The sequence below is a fragment of the Anser anser genome (genome assembly GCF_964211835.1).
Source record: "Anser anser genome assembly, chromosome: 5".
NCBI classification, from domain to species: domain Eukaryota; kingdom Metazoa; phylum Chordata; class Aves; order Anseriformes; family Anatidae; genus Anser; species Anser anser.
Window position 1 is genome coordinate 17,777,090 of NC_139725.1, and position 14,432 is coordinate 17,791,521.

The 14,432-nt window shown below is 39.3% G+C and overlaps 1 long non-coding RNA gene across 1 annotated transcript; it reads left to right on the forward strand.

Moving 5' to 3' along the window:
• Positions 1–406: 406 nt before the first annotated feature.
• On the forward strand, positions 407–13,353 carry LOC310900436. Its single transcript, XR_014585128.1, has 2 exons — positions 407–9,628; positions 9,942–13,353. It is a non-coding gene; the product is annotated as an uncharacterized lncRNA (long non-coding RNA).
• The last annotated feature ends 1,079 nt before the right edge of the window (positions 13,354–14,432 follow it).

A 14,432-nucleotide genomic window follows, 5' to 3' on the forward strand; every position in this document is an offset into this window, starting at 1 on the left:
ATGCTTTAATATGGGATAACAACTCCCTTAGAATTTCCATTAATAACGAAGCACCTCAACGAAATACAGACAGAACAACAGCTACTGCGAACTTCTAGTAGGTAATATTTCGGCAAGATCTCTATTACGTTAGCACTCAAGACGCTGCATCGCAGACTTCCAGACACAGTATCCTGGTATTCACCCAGGAAAAATGATAACAGGCGCAATTCAAATGCTGACATGCGTAGAAATGACTAAGTGTGATCTTGAGACAATAGAGCAACACAGATATGTTGTGACTGTGAATAGGGTAGTGTTACTGCCTTAAACTCTACATTATTCTGAGTAGAAAGGGGTTAAGCTGAACCAGGGAAAAAAAAAAAAGCAAAAAGCTCATATGAGAGTATCATGTCGGAGCAAGGGAGTCAGTTGTATCCATGCAATAGTGCCACAGTAACAGGTGGAGCCTCTGGTCCAAAGAAGTGACTTAGCATTGATGAGTTTTTATCTTGGAATAGGATTATCCACTTCAGGATGAGAATAACAATCTCTTATCCATGCCCTACTTTATTTTGATGTTGATCCTGATATAGATGAGGTGTCACATCCACCTTCTAGATGACAGAGACTTAAGCCAGGACCTAGTTCTTTCTGTCCACATTTGAACATGGATGCTAAAATCTGCTGGGAGAAGAATTTGATTTTATTGATTCAAAACTAGTTGGAAAAAAAAAAAGAAAGGGACCAAAACCAGTTCTTGCTTTAGTTTTAAGAAGGCTAGAGTTTATTTTTCACTTTTCTCAACTCATTCCTATGTTAAAACCTTAGAGTCTAATTTTTAGATGCATTATTAATTTCCACTACTATTAACACAAGCTGATTCTACCCTGCTCAAAGAAATATAAGTTTAAGTTTGGAGATTTAGAGGTTGTAATAAGTCAAAGTGACAGGACAGTGGTCCTTTTGCTTTGTGAATGAGACAGATCTAAGCTTATGTTTCACCATGTAATTCAAATAACCTTCCCTCATCCAAATAATTTACCACAGAGAAGGAGAACAAAAACAAAGATTATTTGATCTTCATTTATACATGTCAATCAAGTACCTCTTTTCTTCCTTCTCCTCCCCCAGTTGTGCATCTTTCCCCATTGCCCTGCAGCAGAACGTGGGTGGAATTCAATGAAGGCACTTATTCTATTCCCCACCACCACTTATTTTTGAAGAAACTATGATAACCGTTGTCAGTAATGTTTATGGAGGTAGTAGGAGTAACCTTTTCTTGCCATGTTAGCTTGGGATTTTATGTGCAAGCATTTTTCCAAAGTGTCGTTTTGTTTGCACACCAGTCAATTACATGATTACTGGAAAATAGCAAGCACTGAAAGTGTTATCTCAAGTTAAACAAGCAAGTTACTGCCACTGCTGATAGAGTCCATGGAGTAGTTACCAGCAAATAATTTTCTTTTATTTTTCTACAGTAACTATGCAATTAACTTGTATGCCCAGTGTTATTTCAAGATGGGTGTACTGTTCAACTTACCTGAGTTATGCAATACAGGTATTCTGAAGTTGATGAAACATCCTGTAACCCGAGATCATTGCCACCTATTTGGGTGGAAAGATATCCATTCTGCAAAGTGGCCAATGGGTAGCAACCCTAGGGAATAAACTGTTCTCTCTGGAACAGTACAAAAGAAAAGAGAAAGAGAGCACACAGAGAGATAATGTGTGAAAGAAAAAAAAAAGGAAAAAAGATGACCAACAGCCTTACATCAGTGGGACTCGTGAGAAATGGTCTTAAGCCTGGAAGCATCTAGCTTGCTTATGTGAATTAGGTCAAGACACCGACTGGTCAGAGCCCTGTTTTCCTTATCTGTGGAAGGAGGATAAAATTCCTTTCTGCCGTGCTCTGTAGATTGTGACTAACATAGTAGGACCTCATGTTCAATCGAGGCAGCTTAAGTACAGTTAATAAATAAATATAATACTAGAGAAAAGGAGGAAAACTATACAGGAGAGAATGAAAGGAAAAGAATGAAAAAGGAAGAGGCAAACCTATTGAAGACAACAAACATGACAAAGACTCAAAGATATTAAGAGGACACAAAGGTATCCATAGAAAATAAAACATTAAAAAGAAATATGGGACAAAAAACTTCGAACAAAAGTATCAAAAGGGCAGAAAAACAGCTGAGATTAGAAAAACATTTACTTTCTAAATATGGCTGATAACAGAAAAAACAGTGGCTGTGTCATAAAACAATGAGTGCCCTGTGGCAGGCCAGCACTGTACTATCCATTTCTCCATGCTGGAAGAACAAGTTTCTTCCCTCTCTAACTGCTTGCATTGCTCTTGTGGTACTGTCAAATGTCCTGGGCCCTCTGGAGTTGATGAGAGCTCTACAGGGCAGAGCCCCAAAGAACAGAGTAGGTGTCTGTGAGCCCAAAATACTTGCACAGAAGTGCTACTAATAAAGAAAGTTGCCTTGAGGGCTAGTAAGTTTAGCACTAATTAAAGTGGCTGATTAGCAGCTTTGAAAAATGTGGTTCCCCTTTTCTACAGGACAGGAACACAGAAGACTTTGACGGTTAGTTTCTGTATATGTTGTGCAGCTAGCAGGTCATTCCTCATCCCCTGGGGTGAAGGTAATTCCTTTTCTTCCTTCTCCCTCTCTATGAAAACTACCAAACTTTCCAGTGTAATGGAGTTTAGGTTTTTGTTGGTCTTCTCTCTTTCACCTGTATTGGCCCAGATTCTGTGAGTAGACATCAGCCAGCAGCAATTGAAGTGAGTGGCTTGAATTGGGAGCTTCATGCTATTCTAAAAAAAAAAAAAAAGGCAAAAAAAAAAGCCAGAATAAGCACAGGGAGATAGTACCAGACGGTTAGTCAACAGTTCTTGAGGTAGGGAATGGCAGGGATTTCTAGCTCAAAATCTGAGCGCTAGAGAAGAGAAGGAAGAGAAGAGCGAGCTCAGGGAGAGAGGGCAGCAGCTGGGAGGAGTAGCCTGCTGGAAAGAAGTGCTGGAAGAAATCTGGCTGGGAATTAGCTACAATTTTGACACTGAGTTCTCTCAGTCTCAACTGGATAATGCAGTGTTTAATAGGAATTTGGTGGCGATACTAGCAAGTCAGGTCCAGAAATTTTTGATTTTTTTCCCTCCAATAAAGAGAACAATTTTGCAGAAGAATAAACAAAGCCCTTGAGAATTAGCTATCGCTCCAACTTTCTCAGAATACTGCATTGTTTTGTAAAAAATAAAATAAATCAAAGCTTTCCAAAGTGACTTCTAGTTTTATTTGCCCGCGTCTCATTCTACAAGTCCAGTGCCTCTTAATTCACACAAATTCCTTGGTGCAGCAACTATACACATGAAGCACGTACAAAAGCAACATGTATGGGGTGGCTAAAAAACAGTGATCCAGTGAAATACTGACTGTAACAGCTTTCTTGAAGGCACAAAGCCAGCTTCAGTAAGCCAAGTAAAAAAAGGTTGAGAACAGATAATTTTGTTTCAGGAGGATGGCTCAGCATCCTGGAAGCAAAGAGTGGCCCCTGACTTTATTTTAAAAGGTCCTACAAGAAGATAGAGCAGTCAGACCAACTACTTCAGAAGTACTCATCTATGGAGTGGGGAAGGATGAGGATCTAGAGGGGGGTCTGGAAGGTTTTCTTAAGTCACTGCAGCTCTGTGCCAACACATTTATATCTTCCTCCTTCATATCAGACTTACAGTGAAGTTCCCTCCCCCTTCAGGGAAGAAAAGTGACTGTCAAACATTAATGAACTGTCCTCAATTTGTGCAAACAACCAGTAGAAAGTCATATGAAGTGGGACATACATGTACAGCATGCACAGGTTTTTCATACAGAGCAAATACATAAACAAATTATTCCTTACTTGACCTAGGGAAACACCACGCCTACTCCGCACACAATTATATCTTTTATGTTCTGCATGAAAGAATATACTGCAAATGAATCTTAGTACAAAGTTTAAATAAAGAATTACCAAGTAATAATTAAACCAGCCTGTCATTTATTATGATTAGACACTAAGGTAAGGTCTGTTTCTTTTAATGCTTCCCGAAGAATGTACTCATTTTAGAACAGGTATGACCAGTCACACAGAGGTCTCAAAAGACACAGTGTTCTCCTCCTAGCTTAGTGATGCACAGTGTATTCATTTTTATTGCTGGTTTTGACCCAGTTATTGATATCACAGCCAAGATGACATGCTAAGAGCATTGTCACATTGAGATTATGACCCAGAACTTTCTCCTGTGACCTCTCCTATCAGGTTTAACTAATGATCTCTTCACTTCTGTTATGACACTCTGTCACTGCAGGACAAAATAGGTTACTGTGGTTCAAACATGAACTCCAGGTTACATATTCCTAAGCTACATATTAATGGGAAGCTTTTTGGCACGGATGGCCATCCACAGGTTAATAACAAACAAGAAATCAGACCTAAATCTGGGAAAGTGAATCTGCTGATATACCAAGAAGCATCTTACAATGGAAATATTTTTTGTTCTTTCTAGTCTGGATGGTGTTTTGGGAGCAAGTGGTGTAGGCTTACACATGCACAGTTCCGCAAATCTATTGGCACTGCTCTGTATTAGATTGGGATTCATCTAGTGATGAAGTTGTGCTGCAGCAGCCCAGTGGCTTGTCCACTGCTTAGTTTTTCTAGTGTGCCGAAAATCACCTACTCCTGAAGTCTTAATTTCAGATTTTTGGGTTACAGATGATGCCAATCCTACAAAGTTATTATTTACTATTTATACTACAGTTGCACCTAGAAACCCCAAATGAAAGGATCTAATTTAATTTGGTGTTTTGCAAACAATAATACGAGTTCCTGCATCTGAGATCTAACAGTGGTCTTATCGGTGAGGATAAAAGCTGTGGATGGAACAGATAAACCAGAGGTAGGAGTGGATTGGAAAGACTGAATAACTGTAAAACAAACAGACTTCACTACAGCTCACTACTTGCCTAACGATGGGAGTGGTTCACAGCATCACAGAAGAAAAAGGTTTGAGGAGGGATTTAGAGAGGGATAAGGCATCAGCTTTATGGCTTTTGGCAAGGACTGGTTTCCGCTGCTAGGTACTGCGGCAGAGAAAAGATTTAAGACTTCTGTGTCTCACTGAAAGAAGCACAGCTGCTTAAGAAGTTTCACTAGGTGACCACCCCTCACTTTAATACATTAATTGCTATAACATATGGTGAAAGATAGTTTTGCTAATTGACTTGAGCCCATTTAACATCTGTGAACTGGAAAACAGTTTCAAATTTTCATCTCCTGTGAGTACATATAATTATATCCTCTCTTTGTTGTTTATCCTGAAGTTGATCATGCTCCAGTATGGTTACGCTCTCTGGACTTCAGCTGTATGTTGAAATGAAAATTGCACAATAGCCATCATCACAGAGACTTAAAGGGAAAATTGTGAGATTTGTTATAATCTCATATGGCTTTACAGGATATTTTAAACCAGCAAATACAAAAATAAAAGTGAAATAAAGTATGACAGCATTTCACACACACAAAAAAAAAAATCTAATCTGTTCCATCGTGGGTTCCACAAGATTGTTACTTTCCCTCTTAATTTTATACTTTTGGGAGAGACAAATGACATCTGTATTAACAACAGTTATTTGGAAGCAGATAATACTGCATTAATTGTATTGAGTTTTATTTATGTTGGGCTGAAATAAACACCTAGGTTTAAATCTCCTAAGAATAAAATTAAGCCCTCCTGAAGCTGACAGGTATGCCATTGTCAGCTGCAAGTTCTCCCCCCACACCACCCTACTCCCAGGGACCACTGGCTGTCTAGGGTCCCTGAATGCTATTTCGGGCTTGAGTGCTCATCCCTTAGCCCTGCAGCCCTGGCAGGAGCCTCCCTTTCCCATCAGTCAGGCACTTTCACTCACCTAGTCGCCTTTAACTGTGTGTTTGAATCAAGACCAGATTTGTTGCTCAGGTTGCCTTTCCTGATGTAGCATACTAAGTGATAAAGCGTGCTGCAAGTCGAGCTTTCCGGTAGCTGAACCAAAAAGTTCATAGGCACTCCCCCACCCCTTTATTTGTATCTAACCTCTTTCTTTTACACTTTGCCATGCACCTCCTAATGCTTAGCTTCTGATGCCAATGTGCAACATATTTTTCAATTGATTAATGACTAATCTATACAGTATGCACCCATGCTAGCTCCAGTCATTGTCCGCACCGTGTTCATGTCATAAGTATTTGAAGGTTATATTTGGCCATTTCCTTGCTTCATGTCCTTATTAAAAGGCACAAATGCAGACCTTTGATGGACTATAAATAGCCTGCCAATTCACCTCCTCCCTAGCAGCTCAGTCGCCCTCTCAAGCACCCCATTATTTTGGTTGCACAGTTCCAATAATTAAGTCTCATATTTTTTCTAGGCCTCAATTACATTGCTTTCACTGACACCTATAAAAGCTTATTTCAGGAAACAGGAAAATTAACCACAATCTTTATTTATTTACATCCACATAAAATAAAACCTAGCTAGAGTTGTTAAAGCACCTGGCACAGGTTTAGAAACATAATTACAATATTACAGAATCAGTCAAAACACCAGCTGCTCTTTCTTTCCTGTATCTCTTCCATCAGCTACATATCATTCACTAGTTACTGAAAAGATTCAGTAAAGATTAAAACTCATCCCAAACCCTATCTATTACGCAATCGTATCTTTACCTTGCTGTTATAGCTAAGCATCTCTTGTACAATCTTTGGAAAGAAGCTATGGGGAATAAGTAAACAAATAACTTCTAAAAAGAATTATTAATGTAGTCTTCTATCATGAAGCCCAGATTACTGCACCCATGGCACAGTTCGGCCATTTCTATTGCTCAGAAACTACTTTCATGTAATTTTAAGAAGTGCATTGAACAAAAGCCTACCCCTCCCACTGAGCTGAAAAACAAAGCAATTAATCATCCAAATAAGATCTAAAATAATTCCTACCATATAAAATTTTCTGATAGGTAGCAAAGAATATTTTTAAAGGTCAATAGAGATGGGGAATGTAGAATTAAATACTGATTAATCAGGATAAGATTGGTAGTTGATACAAGAACAGGTTAACCACCTAGTGCTGTAAATAATTACTGGTCTTACATTTAAGATCCTTGAGTATAGCAAGAGAAGCATATCTTCAAATTATTAGGCATATATATGTGTGTGTGTGTGTGTACATGGCTGAAAAAGGATATAACCATGTCCTTGCAGGCAGCCTGTCAGGCACTGGCTGCTGCCCACGTGGTAGTTGTGGGAATATTTCAGTGGGTAGTCTTGCAGTTTCACCAAGGACACCTTCAGGCCAGCCAGGATATTCCTGTTGATCCAATCTGGATTTGCATCAGATTGCATTCTGGCTGTTATAAATTCAGAAATTTGGAAGGGCCACAACAAGATTTTTGTTGTCAGTTAAATAGACCAGGAGTTTTCCATGAGCATGTAATCTGTATGTTCACTTTGGATGCTCTGCAGAAGGTGTGAGCCTGGAGGACAGCTTCCATATTAACTTTACCAGTAGAGCAGGACTGAAAATAGGAATTGTGTTTTTCAGATATAAGTTTTGTCATGACACACAAACGCAACCCAGAAACTTTAATAAGCAGGTGCTACTGTAAACTTAAATTAGATGTTAAATATAATGATTGCGATATTTAAAAGACAGGCTTTATGAAATGTTGGGTTCATCCAATTATACATACCCTTATTTCTTTTATTAGTAATATATTCTGCACTGAGATTAGTTAGTACTTATCTGCAATGTACTTTGCAAACTGGCTAATCATTCCCTGCATCAGATAAGAGGCTGCAACATTTTGACCCCATTTGATAGTGGAAAAACACATGCAAACATTTCTTGGTCATGCTGGTAAACCTACGATGCCTTGATACAATAATGGATTGGAGCGTAAGAAAGGTTCTCCAGGCCCACACCTGGTCTGTATGCTCCCAGTCCTGTCAAAGGACTGAAAGCTTTGATTAATCACTTGACTGACTGCTTGACTTCCCCTCTAAACACAAAGTTCAGCTACATCTCCACAAAAAGACCCTCCTCCACATTTTTTTTTTTTAAACCAGCTTAAAACCGATAAACATCTGACAACAAGCAGTTCATCACATAGCATGAGAAGCTTTGGTATATCAAAGGGCAAGAGATCATAGAAGAAGCATTTGTCTAAAATGTAGCCAGATTTTCCAAAGAGCTCAAGGATAATTTTTTTCAAATGCTCGGCATCCACCTCTATAGGCAAATTTTCAGAAGCGCTCAAAGCCATGCATGCTAAAAGTCTCTAAGAATGTTGCTTGTTGTTTTGGTTCTTAAACAGAAGCCAAGCTTTTTGAAAAGCCTGTCCCCTTTGAAATATTTCTGCTAAAGGATATTACAGTATACCTCAGTTATTATTTTGGGTTCCACATGTATCTGTACATCTCCACAAAATAACCATAGTGTAAAACCAACTTTTTGTTAAATGAAAAGCAAATTCAGTCACTTTGGAACATAAGTCTTTCATTTGGTTATTTGTTGAAATGGCTTCATAGGCAGCCTTTCTATGAAATACTTCATCCTTGTTATTTGGAAGCATTATATCATAAGGACTTGTCAAGTCATTTTTCCATTACATCTATCTATAAAGTAGGCACTATCTTTTCTTACTTTTTCATACAAATATTTTTCACTAACCTAATGCCTATTCTCCTCCTCATAAATACTGTGACTTTCACAAAACAGAATTACACCTGACATTATGTTCTAATGTATTGTTCTGTAGGGTTTTTGTTTGCAGTACTACAACTACATTTTACTAAATCCTTACTTCTGAATAAAACACTGGAGAACGGCCCCAGAAAATGGTGCTAGTGTAGTTATCAATAAGAAAATTCAAGAAACCATCTGGAAGAAAAACAGAGTGCAATTTAATAACAGGGTCAAGTGGAAGATCTTACACTTGTACAGACATGATCAACTGTATAAAAGTAGAATGAGGAATGACTGCCCAGAAAACAGTTTTGGATACACTGAGGGATATATCTGAGCATAAGCTGCACTTGAGTAAACAACATCATGCGGCCACAACAAAGAGAAAGAGGCTGGCATCACCCTTGGATGTGTAAAGCAGAGCACAGCCTGACAAATGCATGAAGTATTTGTTTTCAGCATCAGCAAGGTTTTACCTGGAATGCTAAGCACAGGACCAGGAACCCCACTTTACAAGTATGATATCCAGAAGCAACAGAGATCAAGAAAAAAGGGCAGGGGTCTTTAAAAGACTGAAGGAGCTAGAACTTTTTAGCCTAACAAAAAGGAGCCTGTTTGCTACACTTGCTGTTGCAAGAAGGCAAGGTATTATCTCTATCGGTGACACCTGCAGCTGGGATGACTGCAATCCCAAGGTAACAACCAAACCTGCCAGAACTGTGAGATGTATTGATCTGTCACAGGGAGGGGCACCAGTACGTGCCTGAAATATCCAGTGCCAACTGAGATGAGCAAGAAAGTCTGTGCTAGTGAACTGGAGAAACCTTGGTGCCCATTCAGCAATAGGAGAATAGAAAAAACAGAGGAGCACCGAGGAGGAATGAGGTATGGGGGCACAACAACCAAGTTACCTGCATCTGAAAGTCAGTCTCCTACAGAGGTGTCACTGATATTATCCAATTCATGTATCATGACCAGAAAGAAGAGACACCATGTCCTGTAGAAGATCCTGCTTTTCATATGGATAACACAGACTGCACAATGTGACTCCTAATGGTCACAATGTTAGATATTTCATCAAATAAACTTTTCAATATTTGGTGAGATGCCTTTCATAATATGATTGAATTCTAAAGTGTTTTAACATGAGCATATTTTAAACATCTTCTTAAAATGTCACTCAAAAATGTTCTTTCAGGTTCATCATTTAATACTACAGAAACAAAATAACTCTGGACAGGAAAGCAAAACCCAGAGAGGGGAGAGAACTTGACGATGTTCTTCTGACCAACGCTGGAAAAACCTGTGCTGCCTTTCGAAGCTCACGAGACATCCTGCTGAGACTTCGTGCTGCCCCCTTTTGCTACTGCTGTGTCTGCTTAAAAACATACTTCAGGTGTAAAATGCATCCCAGCAGACTACCAAGTCTAAGATCAGGACCTGACTGGATATAAAGGGGGAAAAAAAAACGTGGAAATGTAGTAGTGGACTAGGTCACCAAGAAAAGCTGTGGAACATGTGTCCTTGAGGGTGCTGAAGGGACAGGACCAAGACGTGAGCAATGTGGTCTGCATTCAGGGTTTATGCGGCTCTGCAATGGAGGTCAGGTCAGAGAGCTCCTCAGGTCCCTTCCCACCTCTGTGACTGTGCCGATCCTGGGAATTCACCCTTCAAGGCAGCTAGCCTCGCAGGTGACTTCTCCTCTAACCAGAAGAGGAATGCATTACCCAGAGAACACTTCATGAGCCAGTGGGTACCAGGAGCATGCGTTTCGTGGAGCATACATCACCAGGGGCATGCGTTTCGTGGGCACGCACATGTCTGCAGGTCAGTGTGTCCATGCAGGGACATACGCCTGCGCACAGGGCAACAGCTGGATGCTATGTTCAAGCTTGGAGGCTCTCCAAGGCCCAAATACCCATCGTTTAGATGGACTTCGATGGAAGATTAAAAGAAATACTTGTGTGTTGCTTGGCTCAGAACACCCAGGAAGGAGAGGAACTATTCAGAATCGCCCGCGGGAGTTTACAACTGGGAGCAATGGGGTAAAGTCAGGTAAAGAAAAACAGTTTGAACATCAGTAAAATTTCCTAACTGTGAATGTTATTAGACTGGAATAATCTCCCCTTAGGGAAGCAATAAAGACGACATCATTTGCATCTTTGCAAACTAGACCAGACAAAGCACTGGGAAATATACTGTGGGGAATAATCCTGTAAAAAGATTGCACTAATTTTTCCCATCTATTCTTTCTTCATAGGATTGCTTCATACACACAGCGTGCCATACTCCTTTTCCTGTTACTTTATTCCCTTTCCTGTGGGCTGAATAATAATAATAAAAACTGGGGCAAATAACACCTTTCTAACTGAAACATAACATTAAGACAATTTGCCTTTTCACTTAAAAAAAGATGTATTTTTCCCTTAAAACCTAACCAGTGGTAGATACAAGATCATATTCTCTAGGATAATGACACACTTCAGTACAATACGCAATTAGGTTTGCCTTAAATTAATTATTGTTTGACATGCTGCTCATACAAATACTCTGTGTAACAGGAGGAAGTGAGCCTGACCTTAATTATTGCCTGTAAATAATCCCCGAGTTGTAACTAAGTAGTGCCTTTTAAAATGTAATTATTATAATACCAGAGTTACAGAGCTCATTGATTTATAATTGCTTAATTGTTTATACCCATTAAACCACAGCTGTGATAGGTTCATCATGCATACTTGCACTTCTCTGAAAACTGATGAAGTATGGCCAGGAACTTGGACCAACGTTATCTCCCACAGCTCAACAGCTAAATAATCATTCCAGTCCAGTCAAGGTCAGAAGCGTTCATCAGATGGCTGATAAGCTGTGGGAAATGAGCTGGTCATTTCAGTACAGATCCTTCAGAACAGCGAGGTGGGAGGGAGTGGGGACACAGATTTAGGTACCTCTGGGACCCTAAGCTCCCACCAGCTTTCTAATTCAGAGCAGAACTTCCGCCTCCCTGTAAGTCTCAGTTTACACCTTTAGGCTCATAACATATACTAGTACACTGTTGGAAATACTAGTAGCTCTGCTAGTGATAAACATGATAGCCATGCAATTATGAAGTTTTCCTCTCCTTAAAATAAAGGGGTATGCAGTTGTTTGTGAACTTACATGCAAGGGAGAGACTCTGATTTTTGCCTGTCATGCCTTGCAGCTTCCCACATGTGAAGAGCCTTTCACGAAGAGAATTCAAGCCGCACACGGTCCTCATCTTCAAACTGTTCAATTCTTTCTCTGCCACCGTCTGGTAATCACCATCTAGACTACTGCATTATATTACTTTTACTACTCCATTGTGAGTGGGGAAAAAAAAAGAAAGCTAGCATTTAGGAGTAGTCAGCATGACACTTTCATCGAAACTGTAGTACATCCCACCTGTCCGAATGGAGAAGCCAATGTCTTCCTCTGAGAAACTGGAATCTTGCACTTTGTTGTAAAGATCCTAATTTATATTTCTCATAAAAAAGTGGTATTTAGAAATAATGTGTGGATTTTATACCATTAAAAATTTGGCTAAATATAAATATTTATATTTCTGCTATAATTTTCTTCAGTATGTCCAAAATAAAGTGGGAATGAAGATATTTGTGCAAGCTGCACACATAGTTTAAGGTTAAAGCAATTAACCCTTTAAGGATATGAAGACCCCATTCCAATCTCAGGTTTTCCTAGTGTGTTCAGCATGAAGAAAACAACATCACCGTTTGTCTCAATTTCTGCACTCCTAAAAAGGGAGTATTAGTCATGTAGGTTCACCAGTCAGGTTATATCTAAATTCCCCATGGTAAATGAGACTAAAGAAATGCAAACTATTCTAGTGTTGTACAATCCAGATAGAGCGATAATGCCCTGCTTGTTATTACCAGCATTCCACAGCAATTAGGGAATCGCAGCAGAATCCTAAATCTATGGGAAGAAAATCAGATTGCCTCGAAGTGTGGTCCTGTCCCGTCATGTGACTGAAAGTGTAGGATTAAAGGCATCTCTATCTCAGCACTTCTTGTGCACTATCTTTTTGGTTTATAATTGAAAGTGTTGGTTTTTGTTGTGCCCCCCACCCCAAACAGTCAGTTATGCAAATACAGTGCAGGTCCTGCCCTTCTGCGTACCCTCACCAGTCATCAAGGCTTTGCAGCCAAATTCTGCTCCCACTCCTACCTGCACAGACCTATTCCTACCAAATAGACAATGTGTGAAGGACGACTGCTTTAGACGTAGGAGCCATCCGTTCCTGATTCCCTTGGAAAGGCGGCGGTGGTGGTGGATTAGCTCCTCTTAGCTACTGTTAGTTTGTTGTTTTTTTTTTCCCCTCAGATATAGCATGAAAAAAATCATTCAATCACACAAACGTCATTTATCTCCCTTAGCTGCAACGCCTATTGAAGAAAATAACGTTTACGTTGCTGACAGTTTGTTATTTTCCTCATCTGTGAACAGCTGACATTTCTTATCTCACGCTTACAATATATAAACTCTGCAGCACAGGCACCATCAGATCATTCCGTATTTCTCCGTCATTACAGTCAGTGCAAGAACAGTAGGAAAGACGACAGCTTTTTTTTTTTTTTAAAAAAAATTCAGAAGTGTTTTGTACTGTTTCAGAGACTAGTTGGTACATGAGATATATCCTGACAATGTAAAGCATTATATAAATACCATGGACAGATGGATTCTTCCTAGCTCTCAAAATTTTGAGTATTATTTTATTACTGTGCCTTGGCTGAGTGCAGCAGCCAGCTAAAACAATCAAAGGAACTTTAACCAATAAGAGTAATTGCAGATCCAAATACAGTGTTAGAGGTTAACACTTTAAAACAAGGCAACACAAAGCTGCCTTGTGTAGGAAGCAGAAGAAAAGAGTAAGCAAGTCAAAATACTCATAATATAGAGAAGATAGGAAAAGATGCAGTTGTGAACTATCTGTAATTAAATACTAGCTATAACATAAAGAAATTTACTTCCCTGACTTTCAAAGAGCAAAAGGAAGGAACAAGTAAAATAAAAGCCTCTTATTAGAAGAAGTTGGCCTGATTCTGTGCTGGTAACTCATGGACAGAACTTCTGACAAGCCTGACAGCAAGAACAGCAGGGTTTAAAGGTTTGTTTGACAGGATCGGGGGAGTTTACAGTATTTTTGCTGGGCATTTTAGAACAACTCCTAACCGAGGTCTGTGGAGAGACAGTAAATTGGCTCTCAGTTGATCACTGAACTGCAGTGAACAGCATTTTTGGTTAAAATTTAACTGAGGCAGCATAGGGTAACCTTTAAGTAAATTGAAGAGCTGAGTTTGCTCTACCAAATGACATTCAGGAATAAAAAAATAAAAGGAAAACCAGGGATCTTTGAAGCCCTGTGACTGGAGTACACAAACTGAAACACTTTGAAGACATTTTCATAGATTACTACTTCACACTAAAAATAGGAAACCAGAGCAAACAAGCAAAACAATAAATACTAATCAATACCAAGTAAACTGGAAAAAAAAAAAAAAACAAACCACCAACCAACAGATGAAGCGCCCAGAAAGAAAATTTTCCAGCTCCATTGTAAAGTTTTGTACTGGGATAAGTTACATAAATAACACCTCCCCAACAATTCCAAATTTAAATTATTCATTCATTAAAGAATACCCCCTGACCTTCC